Genomic DNA, 15755 nt, shown 5'->3' on the forward strand with positions numbered 1-15755 from the left:
TGACCCCAAAATTTTGAACAGCAGTGTAGATATTACCACAATTACCTCTACTAAACGGTGCCTCCGCACAGTGACTCTATTCCGTAACACCCTGTATATATTCTCCACATTGACTCTGTATCGTAACACCCTGTATATAGCCTCCACATTGACTCTGTTCCATAACACCCTGTATATATCCTCCACATTGACTCTGTACCGGTATCCCTGTATATAGCCTCCACATTGACTCTGTACCATAACACCCTGTATATAGCCTCCAAATTGACTCTGTACTGGTACCCCCTGTATATATCCTCCACATTGACTCTGTACCGTAACACCCTGTATATAGCCTCCACATTGACTCTGTACCAGTACCCCCTGTATATAGCCTCCACATTGACTCTGTACCAGTACCCCCTGTATATAGCCTCCACATTGACTCTGTACCGTTACCCCCTGTATATAGCCTCCACATTGACTCTGTACCAGTACCCCCTGTATATACCCTCCACATTGACTCTGTACCATTACCCCCTGTATATAGCCTACACATTGACTCTGTCCTGGTACCATCTCTATGCAGCTTTCACATTGACTCTGTGCAGGTACCCCCTGTATAAAGCCTCCACATTGACTCTGTTCCGTAACACCCTGTATATCGCCTCCACATTGACTCTGTACCGGTACCCCTGTATATAGCCTCCACATTGACTCTGTACTGGTACCCCCTGTATATAGCCTCCACATTGACTCTGTACCGTTACCCCCTGTATATAGCCTCCACATTGACTCTGTACCGGTACCCCCTGTATATAGCCTCCACATTGACTTTGTACCTGTTGTATTCGGCACATAAACAATAACAAATTGATTTGATTTGATTTGACCCCTAGCAGGAGATAACAACAGACTCATACATGACAGAGAAAATTACTTTACTCACGTTATATTATCGTAGCTACCTTATTATTCAAACCTAACCTTCCTCTCATCTAATCACCTTTCCTGACCTGTCGTCTCCTCTAGTCGTCTCCTCTAGTCATCTCCTCTAGTCGTCTCCTCTAGTCATCTCCTTTAGTCGTCTCCTTTAGTCGTCTCCTCTAGTCGTCTCCTCTAGTCGTCTCCTCTAGTCGTCTCCTTTAGTCGTCTCCTCTAGTCGTCTCCTCTAGTCGTCTCCTCTAGTCTAACAACTCCCCTGTTAAAATTAAACTCGATCAATCAATATATTTTTAAATTAATCAGGATATTGTTTGTATACATGCTACTGTACATGCATATATTAGCTCTAACATCCAACAGTATATCTACTTTCTGTTGATGGCAGGTCTGACTGTATATCTACTGTCTGTTGATAGCAGGTCTAACAGTAAATCTACTGTCTGTTGATAGCAGGTCTACTAGTATATCTACTGTCTGTTGATAGCAGGTCTACTAGTATATCTACTGTCTGTTGATAGCAGGTCTACTAGTATATCTACTGTCTGTTGATAGCAGGTCTACTAGTATATCTACTGTCTGTTGATAGCAGGTCTACTAGTATATCTACTGTCTGTTGATAGCAGGTCTACTAGTATATCTACTCTCTGTTGATAGCAGGTCTACTAGTATATCTACTGTCTGTTGATAGCAGGTCTACTAGTATATCTACTGTCTGTTGATAGCAGGTCTGACTGTATATCTACTGTCTGTTGATAGCAGGTCTGACTGTATATCTATTGTCTGTTGATAGCAGGTCTGACAGTATATCTACTCTGTTGATAGCAGGTCTGACAGTATATCTATTGTCTGTTGATAGCAGTTCTGACTGTATATCTACTGTCTGTTGATAGCAGGTCTGACAGTATATTTACATTTACATTTAAGTCATTTAGCAGACGCTCTTATCCAGAGCGACTGTTGATAGCAGGTCTGACAGTATATCTACTCTGTTGATAGCAGGTCTGACAGTATATCTACTGTCTGTTGATAGCAGGTCTGACTGTATATCTACTGTCTGTTGATAGCAGGTCTACTAGTATATCTACTCTCTGTTGATAGCAGGTCTGACAGTATATTTACATTTACATTTAAGTCATTTAGCAGACGCTCTTATCCAGAGCGACTGTTGATAGCAGGTCTGACAGTATATCTACTGTCTGTTGATAGCAGGTCTGACTGTACATCTACTGTCTGTTGATAGCAGGTCTGACTGTATATCTACTGTCTGTTGATAGCAGGTCTACTAGTATATCTACTCTCTGTTGATAGCAGGTCTGACAGTATATCTACTCTCTGTTGATAGCAGTTCTGACAGTATATCTACTGTCTGTTGATAGCAGTTCTGACAGTATATCTACTGTCTGTTGATAGCAGGTCTACTAGTATATCTACTGTCTGTTGATAGCAGGTCTGACAGTATATCTACTGTCTGTTGATAGCAGGTCTGACTGTATATCTACTGTCTGTTGATAGCAGGTCTACTAGTATATCTACTGTCTGTTGATAGCAGGTCTGACTGTATATCTACTGTCTGTTGATAGCAGGTCTGACTGTATATCTACTGTCTGTTGATAGCAGGTCTGACTGTATATCTACTGTCTGTTGATAGCAGGTCTACTAGTATATCTACTGTCTGTTGATAGCAGGTCTACTAGTATATCTACTGTCTGTTGATAGCAGGTCTACCAGTATATCTACTGTCTGTTGATAGCAGGTCTGACAGTATATCTACTGTCTGTTGATAGCAGGTCTGACTGTACATCTACTGTCTGTTGATAGCAGGTCTGACAGTATATCTACTCTCTGTTGATAGCAGGTCTACTAGTATATCTACTGTCTGTTGATAGCAGTTCTGACAGTATATCTATTGTCTGTTGATAGCAGGTCTGACAGTATATCTACTCTGTTGATAGCAGGTCTACTAGTATATCTACTGTCTGTTGATAGCAGGTCTGACAGTATATCTACTCTGTTGATAGCAGGTCTACTAGTATATCTACTGTCTGTTGATAGCAGGTCTGACAGTATATCTACTCTGTTGATAGCAGGTCTGACAGTATATCTATTGTCTGTTGATAGCAGTTCTGACTGTATATCTACTGTCTGTTGATAGCAGGTCTGACAGTATATCTACTCTGTTGATAGCAGGTCTACCAGTATATCTACTGTCTGTTGATAGCAGGTCTGACTGTATATCTACTGTCTGTTGATAGCAGGTCTACCAGTATATCTACTGTCTGTTGATAGCAGGTCTACCAGTATATCTATTGTCTGTTGATAGCAGTTCTGACTGTATATCTACTGTCTGTTGATAGCAGGTCTGACAGTATATCTACTCTGTTGATAGCAGGTCTACTAGTATATCTACTGTCTGTTGATAGCAGGTCTGACAGTATATTTACATTTACATTTAAGTCATTTAGCAGACGCTCTTATCCAGAGCGACTGTTGATAGCAGGTCTGACAGTATATCTACTCTGTTGATAGCAGGTCTACCAGTATATCTACTGTATGTTGATAGCAGGTCTGACTGTATATCTACTGTCTGTTGATAGCAGGTCTACTAGTATATCTACTGTCTGTTGATAGCAGGTCTGACAGTACATCTACTCTGTTGATAGCAGGTCTGACTGTATATCTACTGTCTGTTGATAGCAGGTCTGACTGTATATCTACTGTCTGTTGATAGCAGGTCTAACAGTAAATCTACTGTCTGTTGATAGCAGGTCTACTAGTATATCTACTGTCTGTTGATAGCAGGTCTACTAGTATATCTACTGTCTGTTGATAGCAGGTCTGACAGTATATCTACTGTCTGTTGATAGCAGGTCTGACAGTATATCTACTCTGTTGATAGCAGGTCTACCAGTATATATACTGTCTGTTGATAGCAGGTCTGACTGTATATCTACTGTCTGTTGATAGCAGGTCTACTAGTATATCTACTCTCTGTTGATAGCAGGTCTGACAGTATATCTACTCTCTGTTGATAGCAGTTCTGACAGTATATCTACTGTCTGTTGATAGCAGTTCTGACTGTATATCTACTCTCTGTTGATAGCAGGTCTACTAGTATATCTACTGTCTGTTGATAGCAGTTCTGACAGTATATCTATTGTCTGTTGATAGCAGGTCTGACAGTATATCTACTCTGTTGATAGCAGGTCTACCAGTATATCTACTGTCTGTTGATAGCAGGTCTGACTGTATATCTACTGTCTGTTGATAGCAGGTCTACCAGTATATCTACTGTCTGTTGATAGCAGGTCTACCAGTATATCTATTGTCTGTTGATAGCAGTTCTGACTGTATATCTACTGTCTGTTGATAGCAGGTCTGACAGTATATCTACTGTCTGTTGATAGCAGGTCTGACAGTATATCTACTCTGTTGATAGCAGGTCTACTAGTATATCTACTGTCTGTTGATAGCAGGTCTGACAGTATATTTACATTTACATTTAAGTCATTTAGCAGACGCTCTTATCCAGAGCGACTGTTGATAGCAGGTCTGACAGTATATCTACTCTGTTGATAGCAGGTCTACCAGTATATCTACTGTATGTTGATAGCAGGTCTACTAGTATATCTACTGTCTGTTGATAGCAGGTCTACTAGTATATCTACTGTCTGTTGATAGCAGGTCTGACAGTATATCTACTCTGTTGATAGCAGGTCTGACTGTATATCTACTGTCTGTTGATAGCAGGTCTGACTGTATATCTACTGTCTGTTGATAGCAGGTCTAACAGTAAATCTACTGTCTGTTGATAGCAGGTCTACTAGTATATCTACTGTCTGTTGATAGCAGGTCTACTAGTATATCTACTGTCTGTTGATAGCAGGTCTGACAGTATATCTACTGTCTGTTGATAGCAGGTCTACTAGTATATCTACTGTCTGTTGATAGCAGGTCTACTAGCATATATACTGTCTGTTGATAGCAGGTCTGACAGTATATCTACTCTCTGTTGATAGCAGGTCTGACTGTATATCTACTGTCTGTTGATAGCAGGTCTGACTGTATATCTATTGTCTGTTGATAGCAGGTCTGACAGTATATCTACTCTGTTGATAGCAGGTCTGACAGTATATCTATTGTCTGTTGATAGAAGTTCTGACTGTATATCTACTGTCTGTTGATAGCAGGTCTGACAGTATATTTACATTTACATTTAAGTCATTTAGCAGACGCTCTTATCCAGAGCGACTGTTGATAGCAGGTCTGACAGTATATCTACTCTGTTGATAGCAGGTCTGACAGTATATCTACTGACTGTTGATAGCAGGTCTGACTGTATATCTACTGTCTGTTGATAGCAGGTCTACTAGTATATCTACTCTCTGTTGATAGCAGGTCTGACAGTATATTTACATTTACATTTAAGTCATTTAGCAGACGCTCTTATCCAGAGCGACTGTTGATAGCAGGTCTGACAGTATATCTACTGTCTGTTGATAGCAGGTCTGACTGTACATCTACTGTCTGTTGATAGCAGGTCTGACTGTATATCTACTGTCTGTTGATAGCAGGTCTACTAGTATATCTACTCTCTGTTGATAGCAGGTCTGACAGTATATCTACTCTCTGTTGATAGCAGTTCTGACAGTATATCTACTGTCTGTTGATAGCAGTTCTGACAGTATATCTACTGTCTGTTGATAGCAGGTCTACTAGTATATCTACTGTCTGTTGATAGCAGGTCTGACAGTATATCTACTGTCTGTTGATAGCAGTTCTGACAGTATATCTACTGTCTGTTGATAGCAGGTCTACTAGTATATCTACTGTCTGTTGATAGCAGGTCTGACTGTATATCTACTGTCTGTTGATAGCAGGTCTACTAGTATATCTACTGTCTGTTGATAGCAGGTCTGACAGTATATCTACTGTCTGTTGATAGCAGGTCTGACTGTATATCTACTGTCTGTTGATAGCAGGTCTACTAGTATATCTACTGTCTGTTGATAGCAGGTCTGACTGTATATCTACTGTCTGTTGATAGCAGGTCTGACTGTATATCTACTGTCTGTTGATAGCAGGTCTGACTGTATATCTACTGTCTGTTGATAGCAGGTCTACTAGTATATCTACTGTCTGTTGATAGCAGGTCTACTAGTATATCTACTGTCTGTTGATAGCAGGTCTACCAGTATATCTACTGTCTGTTGATAGCAGGTCTGACAGTATATCTACTGTCTGTTGATAGCAGGTCTGACTGTACATCTACTGTCTGTTGATAGCAGGTCTGACAGTATATCTACTCTCTGTTGATAGCAGGTCTACTAGTATATCTACTGTCTGTTGATAGCAGTTCTGACAGTATATCTATTGTCTGTTGATAGCAGGTCTGACAGTATATCTACTCTGTTGATAGCAGGTCTGACAGTATATCTATTGTCTGTTGATAGCAGTTCTGACTGTATATCTACTGTCTGTTGATAGCAGGTCTGACAGTATATCTACTCTGTTGATAGCAGGTCTACCAGTATATCTACTGTCTGTTGATAGCAGGTCTGACTGTATATCTACTGTCTGTTGATAGCAGGTCTACCAGTATATCTACTGTCTGTTGATAGCAGGTCTACCAGTATATCTATTGTCTGTTGATAGCAGTTCTGACTGTATATCTACTGTCTGTTGATAGCAGGTCTGACAGTATATCTACTGTCTGTTGATAGCAGGTCTGACAGTATATCTACTCTGTTGATAGCAGGTCTACTAGTATATCTACTGTCTGTTGATAGCAGGTCTGACAGTATATTTACATTTACATTTAAGTCATTTAGCAGACGCTCTTATCCAGAGCGACTGTTGATAGCAGGTCTGACAGTATATCTACTCTGTTGATAGCAGGTCTACCAGTATATCTACTGTATGTTGATAGCAGGTCTACTAGTATATCTACTGTCTGTTGATAGCAGGTCTACTAGTATATCTACTGTCTGTTGATAGCAGGTCTGACAGTACATCTACTCTGTTGATAGCAGGTCTGACTGTATATCTACTGTCTGTTGATAGCAGGTCTGACTGTATATCTACTGTCTGTTGATAGCAGGTCTAACAGTAAATCTACTGTCTGTTGATAGCAGGTCTGACAGTATATCTACTGTCTGTTGATAGCAGGTCTGACAGTATATCTACTCTGTTGATAGCAGGTCTACCAGTATATCTACTGTCTGTTGATAGCAGGTCTGACTGTATATCTACTGTCTGTTGATAGCAGGTCTACTAGTATATCTACTCTCTGTTGATAGCAGGTCTGACAGTATATCTACTCTCTGTTGATAGCAGTTCTGACAGTATATCTACTGTCTGTTGATAGCAGTTCTGACTGTATATCTACTCTCTGTTGATAGCAGGTCTACTAGTATATCTACTGTCTGTTGATAGCAGTTCTGACAGTATATCTATTGTCTGTTGATAGCAGGTCTGACAGTATATCTACTCTGTTGATAGCAGGTCTGACAGTATATCTATTGTCTGTTGATAGCAGTTCTGACTGTATATCTACTGTCTGTTGATAGCAGGTCTGACAGTATATCTACTCTGTTGATAGCAGGTCTACCAGTATATCTACTGTCTGTTGATAGCAGGTCTGACTGTATATCTACTGTCTGTTGATAGCAGGTCTACCAGTATATCTACTGTCTGTTGATAGCAGGTCTACCAGTATATCTATTGTCTGTTGATAGCAGTTCTGACTGTATATCTACTGTCTGTTGATAGCAGGTCTGACAGTATATCTACTGTCTGTTGATAGCAGGTCTGACAGTATATCTACTCTGTTGATAGCAGGTCTACTAGTATATCTACTGTCTGTTGATAGCAGGTCTGACAGTATATTTACATTTACATTTAAGTCATTTAGCAGACGCTCTTATCCAGAGCGACTGTTGATAGCAGGTCTGACAGTATATCTACTCTGTTGATAGCAGGTCTACCAGTATATCTACTGTATGTTGATAGCAGGTCTACTAGTATATCTACTGTCTGTTGATAGCAGGTCTACTAGTATATCTACTGTCTGTTGATAGCAGGTCTGACAGTATATCTACTGTCTGTTGATAGCAGGTCTACTAGTATATCTACTGTCTGTTGATAGCAGGTCTACTAGTATATCTACTGTCTGTTGATAGCAGGTCTGACAGTATATCTACTCTCTGTTGATAGCAGTTCTGACAGTATATCTACTGTCTGTTGATAGCAGTTCTGACTGTATATCTACTGTCTGTTGATAGCAGGTCTGACTGTATATCTACTGTCTGTTGATAGCAGGTCTACCAGTATATCTACTGTTGATAGCAGGTCTACCAGTATATCTACTGTCTGTTGATAGCAGGTCTACCAGTATATCTACTGTTGATAGCAGGTCTACTAGTATATCTACTCTCTGTTGATAGCAGTTCTGACTGTATATCTACTGTCTGTTGATAGCAGGTCTGACTGTATATCTATTGTCTGTTGATAGCAGGTCTGACAGTATATCTACTGTCTGTTGATAGCAGGTCTACTAGTATATCTACTGTCTGTTGATAGCAGGTCTACTAGTATATCTACTGTCTGTTGATAGCAGGTCTGACAGTATATCTACTCTCTGTTGATAGCAGTTCTGACAGTATATCTACTGTCTGTTGATAGCAGTTCTGACTGTATATCTACTGTCTGTTGATAGCAGGTCTGACTGTATATCTATTGTCTGTTGATAGCAGGTCTACCAGTATATCTACTGTCTGTTGATAGCAGTTCTGACAGTATATCTACTGTCTGTTGATAGCAGGTCTGACAGTATATCTACTGTCTGTTGATAGCAGGTCTACTAGTATATCTACTCTGTTGATAGCAGGTCTACTAGTATATCTACTGTCTGTTGATAGCAGGTCTGACTGTATATCTACTGTCTGTTGATAGCAGGTCTGACAGTATATCTACTCTCTGTTGATAGCAGTTCTGACAGTATATCTACTGTCTGTTGATAGCAGGTCTGACAGTATATCTACTCTCTGTTGATAGCAGGTCTGACAGTATATCTACTCTCTGTTGATAGCAGTTCTGACAGTATATCTACTGTCTGTTGATAGCAGGTCTACTAGTATATCTACTGTCTGTTGATAGCAGGTCTACTAGTATATCTACTGTCTGTTGATAGCAGGTCTGACAGTATATCTACTGTCTGTTGATAGCAGGTCTACTAGTATATCTACTGTCTGTTGATAGCAGGTCTACTAGTATATCTACTGTCTGTTGATAGCAGGTCTGACAGTATATCTACTCTCTGTTGATAGCAGTTCTGACAGTATATCTACTGTCTGTTGATAGCAGTTCTGACTGTATATCTACTGTCTGTTGATAGCAGGTCTGACTGTATATCTACTGTCTGTTGATAGCAGGTCTACCAGTATATCTACTGTCTGTTGATAGCAGGTCTACCAGTATATCTACTGTTGATAGCAGGTCTAACAGTATATCTACTGTCTGTTGATAGCAGTTCTGACTGTATATCTACTGTCTGTTGATAGCAGGTCTACCAGTATATCTACTGTTGATAGCAGGTCTACTAGTATATCTACTCTCTGTTGATAGCAGTTCTGACTGTATATCTACTGTCTGTTGATAGCAGGTCTGACTGTATATCTATTGTCTGTTGATAGCAGGTCTGACAGTATATCTACTGTCTGTTGATAGCAGGTCTACTAGTATATCTACTGTCTGTTGATAGCAGGTCTACCAGTATATCTACTGTCTGTTGATAGCAGTTCTGACAGTATATCTACTGTCTGTTGATAGCAGGTCTGACAGTATATCTACTGTCTGTTGATAGCAGGTCTACTAGTATATCTACTCTGTTGATAGCAGGTCTACTAGTATATCTACTGTCTGTTGATAGCAGGTCTGACTGTATATCTACTGTCTGTTGATAGCAGGTCTGACAGTATATCTACTCTCTGTTGATAGCAGTTCTGACAGTATATCTACTGTCTGTTGATAGCAGGTCTGACAGTATATCTACTGTCTGTTGATAGCAGGTCTACTAGTATATCTACTCTCTGTTGATAGCAGGTCTGACAGTATATCTACTCTCTGTTGATAGCAGTTCTGACAGTATATCTACTGTCTGTTGATAGCAGGTCTGACAGTATATCTACTCTCTGTTGATAGCAGGTCTGACAGTATATCTACTCTCTGTTGATAGCAGTTCTGACATTATATCTACTGTCTGTTGATAGCAGGTCTGACAGTATATCTACTGTTGATAGCAGGTCTACCAGTATATCTACTGTCTGTTGATAGCAGGTCTGACAGTATATCTACTCTCTGTTGATAGTAGAATGACTTATCTTTTTAAGAGCCTAATTCTCCACCCTGTCTTCATTTTCTCAGTGTTCGAGACCTTTCTGAGAGCAGTTTGCATGTCCTGCTTTCCGCCCTCAAAGTCTATGTTGTATGTCTCTTCCAAGCCTCCTTTAACAGCTTGCGAGAAAAGGGGGTGAATGCGAGCCGCAGGGTACACTTCATGACCAGCCAAATGAACAGACAGACAGACACTACATCAAAACACTACATGGAACCAAGTGAGCAAGCGATCACTTGTTGCAATCAGGGCCACAATTCAAGATGGACCACAGTTGTGCTCTGTGGTTTCCAATAGCTATACAGTGTCCAATAAGGGAAAGGGGGAGGAAATGAGGGGTTTGGAAAGGAGAGGGTTTGCAAAGGAGGGGGTTTGGACAGGAGGGGGTTTGGAAAGGAGGGGGTTTGGAAAGGAGGGGTTTGGAAAGGAGGGGTTTGGAAAGGAGGGGGTTTGGAAAGGACGGGGTTTGGAAAGGAAGGGTTTGGAAAGGAGGGGGTTGGAAAGGAGGGGGTTTGGAAAGGAGGGGGTTTGGGAAGGAGGGGGTTTGGAAAGGAGGGGTTTGGAAAGGAGGGGTTTGGAAAGGAGGGGTTTAGAAAGGAGGGGTTTGGAAAGGAAGGGTTTGACAGATAGAGATAAGGCAGATGTGGACTCGAGTGTCATCAGTTGACAACTTTGGTTTGGTATAGTAACATTCATGGGCCAGGCCATTATTGCCATACTTTGACTGCAATGTTTCAATTGACTGGATAGGTGAAAGGCAGCAATGCAATGGAAAGCAATTGCTAATAATACTGCACCTTCTACTCAGAAGTTGTCTGAAGCTGTTACGAACCACTGATACAGGCTCAGATAAGCTTTTAACGCCCCTATGATCCTAGATGTGTGGTTAAGGAACACTTCTAGGGTAATTTATGCCGGTCAGCATTAGCATGTTTATGAGATGCCACCAATCTGCAAAGACTTCCTCGAGAGAGAGAGAGAGAGAGAGAGAGAGAGAGAGAGAGAGAGAGAGAGAGAGAGAGAGAGAGAGAGAGAGAGAGAGAGAAATAGTATAAAATGAAGGTGAGTGCATCAGGTAGCACACACACACACACACATAAACACACACAGCCTCACACACACACACACATACAGACACACGCACATACTCACACCTCACACACACAGACACGCACACACACACACACACACACACACACACACACACACACACACACACACACACACACACACACACAAACGCACACACATACGCAAACACACACAGACGCGGTCCAAACCGAGACCAGCGCTCCACTAGTGGTTGCCAGGAAACGGTCGGCCTGGTGCTAACTTCTTCCTCCCTATAGAGGATGTGAAAACAGCCAGCAGCCATCTCTCGGCTCTGTGTGTGTTTGTGCTTGTGCGTGTATGTGTGTAGTGAGAGTGGGTGTATGTGTGTGTCCGTGTATGTGTGTAGTGAGAGTGGGTGTATGTGTGTGTCCATGTATGTGTGTAGTGAGAGTGTGTGTGTTTGTGTGTCCGTGTATGTGTGTAGTGTGTATTTGTGGACCCATCCATGCACTGGCACATAGCGTGAGTTAGACAGGAAGTTCACTCGTTGCTTATTCTGTGTAAACTTAACAATTACCCATAGGCCACGAAAGTTTGGCCTCAGATTTAGGATCAGCCTTCCCTCCCTATGTCCTAAGCCGTAATTATTAAGGGTGGTGTTATAAGACTGACCGTAGATCAGCATCTAGAGGGAACCTGAATTCTACTCTTCTCAATGACAATAAAACACAACTCCATCAACGATACCTGCTCTTTCTTCTTACCTTCACACCTGTCAAAAGTCGATCCTCTCTCTGTATATCACCTCCCTCTCTCTTCTTCTTCCTCTTTTCTCTCCTTCCTTCTCTTTAACCTGTTAATCCGTTAATCCCACAAAATCAGTCTGTCCCAGTGTAGCCTGCTATCCCACGAGGGTCGCAGTGTCTGTCTCTCTCTCTCTCTGTCCCTCCCTTAATTTAGACACTCTGCTACCGTGGACTGTAGCTACTAGCTAGCTCTACACATCTCTCTCTCTCTTTCTCTTTTCTCACACTTCTCTTTTTCTGACGTCTATTTAGAGACATGATGTGTTTTACCCTTTCCGTATTCTCTCTGCTCGCCTGGTAAATGTTGTTTTCTCGCACTTGTTCTATCTAGGGTGCATCATAGCCACAGTGATACTCTTCGTCTCCCCACACAGTATCCATCAATGGGCATGGGCAATATGTTTATATTGCCGAAACAGGTGAAAATTTACAACAGACAAAAGTGAGAAGACACAAAAGGACATCGACAAAATAACATTTGAAATTAACAGTATACATTGCACTCACAAAGGTGTATCTCTCACTTGCTATCTCTTGTTCTCTTTCTTTCTTTCCCTCTTTCTCTCTCTCTCTCTCTCTCTCTGTCTCTCTCTCTCTCCTACTCTCTCTCTCTCCTACTCCCTCTCCCTCTCCCTCTCTCTCTCTCTAACTCTCTCCTACTCTCTCTCTCTCTCTCTCTCTCTCTCTCCTACTCTCTCTCTCTCTCCCCCTCTCTCTCTCTCTCTCTCCTACTCCCTCTCTGTCTCTCTCTCTGTCTCTCTCTCTGTCTCTCTCTCTCTCTCTCTCCTACTCTCTCTCTCTCTCTCTGTCTCTCTCTCTCTATCCTACTCTCTCTCTCTCTCCCTCTCTCTCTCCTACTCCCTCTCCCTCTCCCTCTCTCTCTCTCTCTCTCTCTCTCTCTCTCTACTCTCTCTCTCTCTCTCCTACTCTCTCTCTCCCCCTCTCTCTCTCTCTCTCCTACTCCCTCTCTGTCTCTCTCTCTCTCCTACTCTCTCTCTCTCTCTCTCTCCCCTACTATCTCTCTCTCTCTCTCCCCCTCTCTCTCTCTCTCTCTCTCCTACTCTCTCTCTCTCTCCCCTACTCTCTCTCTCTCTCTCTCCCCCCCCTCTCTCTCTCTCTCTCTCCCCTACTCTCTCTCTCTCTCTCTCTCCCCCTCTCTCTCTCTCTCTCTCTCCTACTCCCTCTCTGTCTCTCTCTCTGTCTCTCTCTCTCTCTCTCTCTCCTACTCTCTCTCTCTCACTCTCTCTCTCTCTCTCTCTCTCTCTCTCTGTCTCTCTCTCTCTGTCTCTCTGCTACTCTCTCTCTCTCTCTCTCTCTGTCTCTCTCTCTCTGTCTCTCTGTCTCTCTCCTACTCTCCCTCTCTCTCTCTCTCTCTACTCTCTCTCTGTCTCTCTCTATCTGTCTCTCTCTCTCTCCTGCTTTCTCTCTCTCTCTCTCTCCTACTCTCTCTCTCTCTCTCCTACTCTCTCTCTCTCTCTCTCTCTCTCTCTCTGTCTCTCTGTCTCTCTCTCTCCTACTCCCTCTCTCTCTCTCTCTCTCTCTCTCCTACTCTCTCTCTCCTACTCTCTCTCTCTCTCTCTCCTACTCTCTCTCTCTCTCTCTCCTACTCTCTCTCTCTCTCTCTCTCTCTCTGTCTCTCTGTCTCTCTCTCTCCTACTCCCTCTCTCTCTCTCTCTCTCTCTCTCTCCTACTCTATCTCTCCTACTCTCTCTCTCTCTCTCCTACTCTCTCTCTCTCTCTCTCCTACTCTCTCTCTCTTCTAAGTCAGACTACAATGGCTTCCTCTAAAATACTCCTGGCGGCTCTAACACATTCTCCCCACTTCTCTTTTCCACTGCAACAGAAATGTCTCTTTGGATGCGTCACAAATAGCACCCTATTCCCTGTATATAGTGCACTGCTTTTCACCAGTGCCCAGAGGGTGCACTACATAGGGAATAGGTGCACTACATAGGAACTAGTGCACTACATAGGGAATAGGGCTCTGGTCTAAAGTAGTTCACTATATAGGAAATAGGGCTCTGGTCTAAACTAGTACACTATATAGGGAATAGGGCTCTGGTCTATAGTAGTACCACTATATAGGGAATAGGGCTCTGGTCTAAACTAGGACACTATATAGGGAATAGGGCTCTGGTCTATAGTAGTACCACTATATAGGGAATAGGGCTCTGGTCTATAGTAGTACCACTATATAGGGAATAGGACTCTGGTCTATAGTAGTACCACTATATAGGGAATAGGGCTCTGGTCTATAGTAGTGCACCATGTAGGGAATAGGGCTCTGGTCTATAGTAGTACCACTATATAGGGAATAGGGCTCTGGTCTATAGTAGTACCACTATATAGGGAATAGGGCTCTGGTCTATAGTAGTGTACTATATAGGGAATAGGGCTCTGGTCTATAGTAGTGCACCATGTAGGGAATAGGGCTCTGGTCTATAGTAGTGCACCATGTAGGGAATAGGGTGGTATCTGGGGCATTGCGGAATGCTGGAATGTGTCGTCTTCTGAGAACAACGGAGACAAATGACGTTCATCTGGATGATGCAGTACAACACAACACTCTTCTACATATTCACTTCCTCAAATGTGTTGTCACACACACACACGCACGCACACGCACACCTTCCCTCTGAGATTCAGTCAGCCAATGTAAAACTAGAGCAAAGTGCGCTTCTTTTACACAACTGACCCTCCAGTCGAACTCCTCCCTCTCCAGTCGAACTCCTCCCTCTCCAGTATAACTCCTCCCTCTCCAGTCTAACTCCTCCCTCTCCAGTCTAACTCCTCCCTCATGTCTAACTCCTCCCTCATGTCTAACTCCTCCCTCTCCAGTCTAACTCCTCCCTCTCCAGTCTAACCCCTCCCTCCAGTCTAACTCCTCCCTCCAGTCTAACTCCTCTCTCCAGTATAACCCCTCCCTCTCCAGACTAACTCCTCCCTTCTCCAGACTAACTCCTCCCTTCTCCAGTCTAACTCCTCCCTCTCCAGTCTAACTCCTCCTTCTCCAGTCTAACTCCTCCTTCCAGTCTAACTCCTCCTTCCAGTCTAACTCCTCCCTCCCCAGTCTAACTCCTCCCTCCAGTCTAACTCCTCCCTCCAGTCTCTCCTCCCTCTCCAGTCTAACTCCTCCCTCTCCAGTCTAACTCCTCCTTCCAGTCTAACTCCTCCCTCTAGTCTAACTCCTCCCTCCAGTCTAACTCCTCCTCCAGTCTAAATCCTCCCTCCAGTCTAAATCCTCCCTCCAGTCTAAATCCTCCCTCCAGTCTAAATCCTCCCTCCAGTCTATCTCCTTGAGTATCTAACCAGCTGAGAATCTAGAGCATCAGCATTTGTGTTGTTTTATTAAAGAAGCAATACAACTGGCCTTCTTTAGACTAGTTGAGTATCTAGAGCATCAGCATTTGTGGGTTCGATTACAGGCTCAAAATGGCCAGAAACAAATAACTTTCTTCTGAACCTCGTCAGTCTATTCTTGTTCTGAGTAATGAAGGCTATTCCATGAGAGAAGTCAAGAAACTGAAGGTCTCGTACAACTCTGTGTACTACTCCCTTCACAGAACAGCGCAGACTGGCCC

The 15755-nt window shown here is 42.7% G+C and overlaps 1 protein-coding gene across 8 annotated transcripts in view; it reads right to left on the minus strand.

Annotated features, from left to right (window-relative positions):
• LOC135549497 (CYFIP-related Rac1 interactor A-like) overlaps nucleotides 1–15755 on the minus strand; it is a 99350-nt gene that overhangs the window by 47929 nt on the left and 35666 nt on the right. The window contains exons 1-2 of one of the 8 annotated variants that reach the window (XM_064979503.1): nucleotides 12133–12409; nucleotides 996–1180 (exon numbers count right to left, since the gene is read on the minus strand). The exons of 3 other annotated variants lie outside the window; for them this stretch is intronic. The gene's annotated coding sequence lies outside the window, so the exon portion shown is untranslated. Of the gene's footprint in view, nucleotides 1–985; nucleotides 1181–12132; nucleotides 12410–15755 lie in introns of those variants that run through there. 4 more of the 8 variants (XM_064979500.1, XM_064979504.1, XM_064979499.1 and 1 more) reach the window with 4 other exon arrangements.

This window comes from Oncorhynchus masou, chromosome 12 (genome assembly GCF_036934945.1).
Source record: "Oncorhynchus masou masou isolate Uvic2021 chromosome 12, UVic_Omas_1.1, whole genome shotgun sequence".
Lineage (NCBI taxonomy): Eukaryota > Metazoa > Chordata > Actinopteri > Salmoniformes > Salmonidae > Oncorhynchus > Oncorhynchus masou.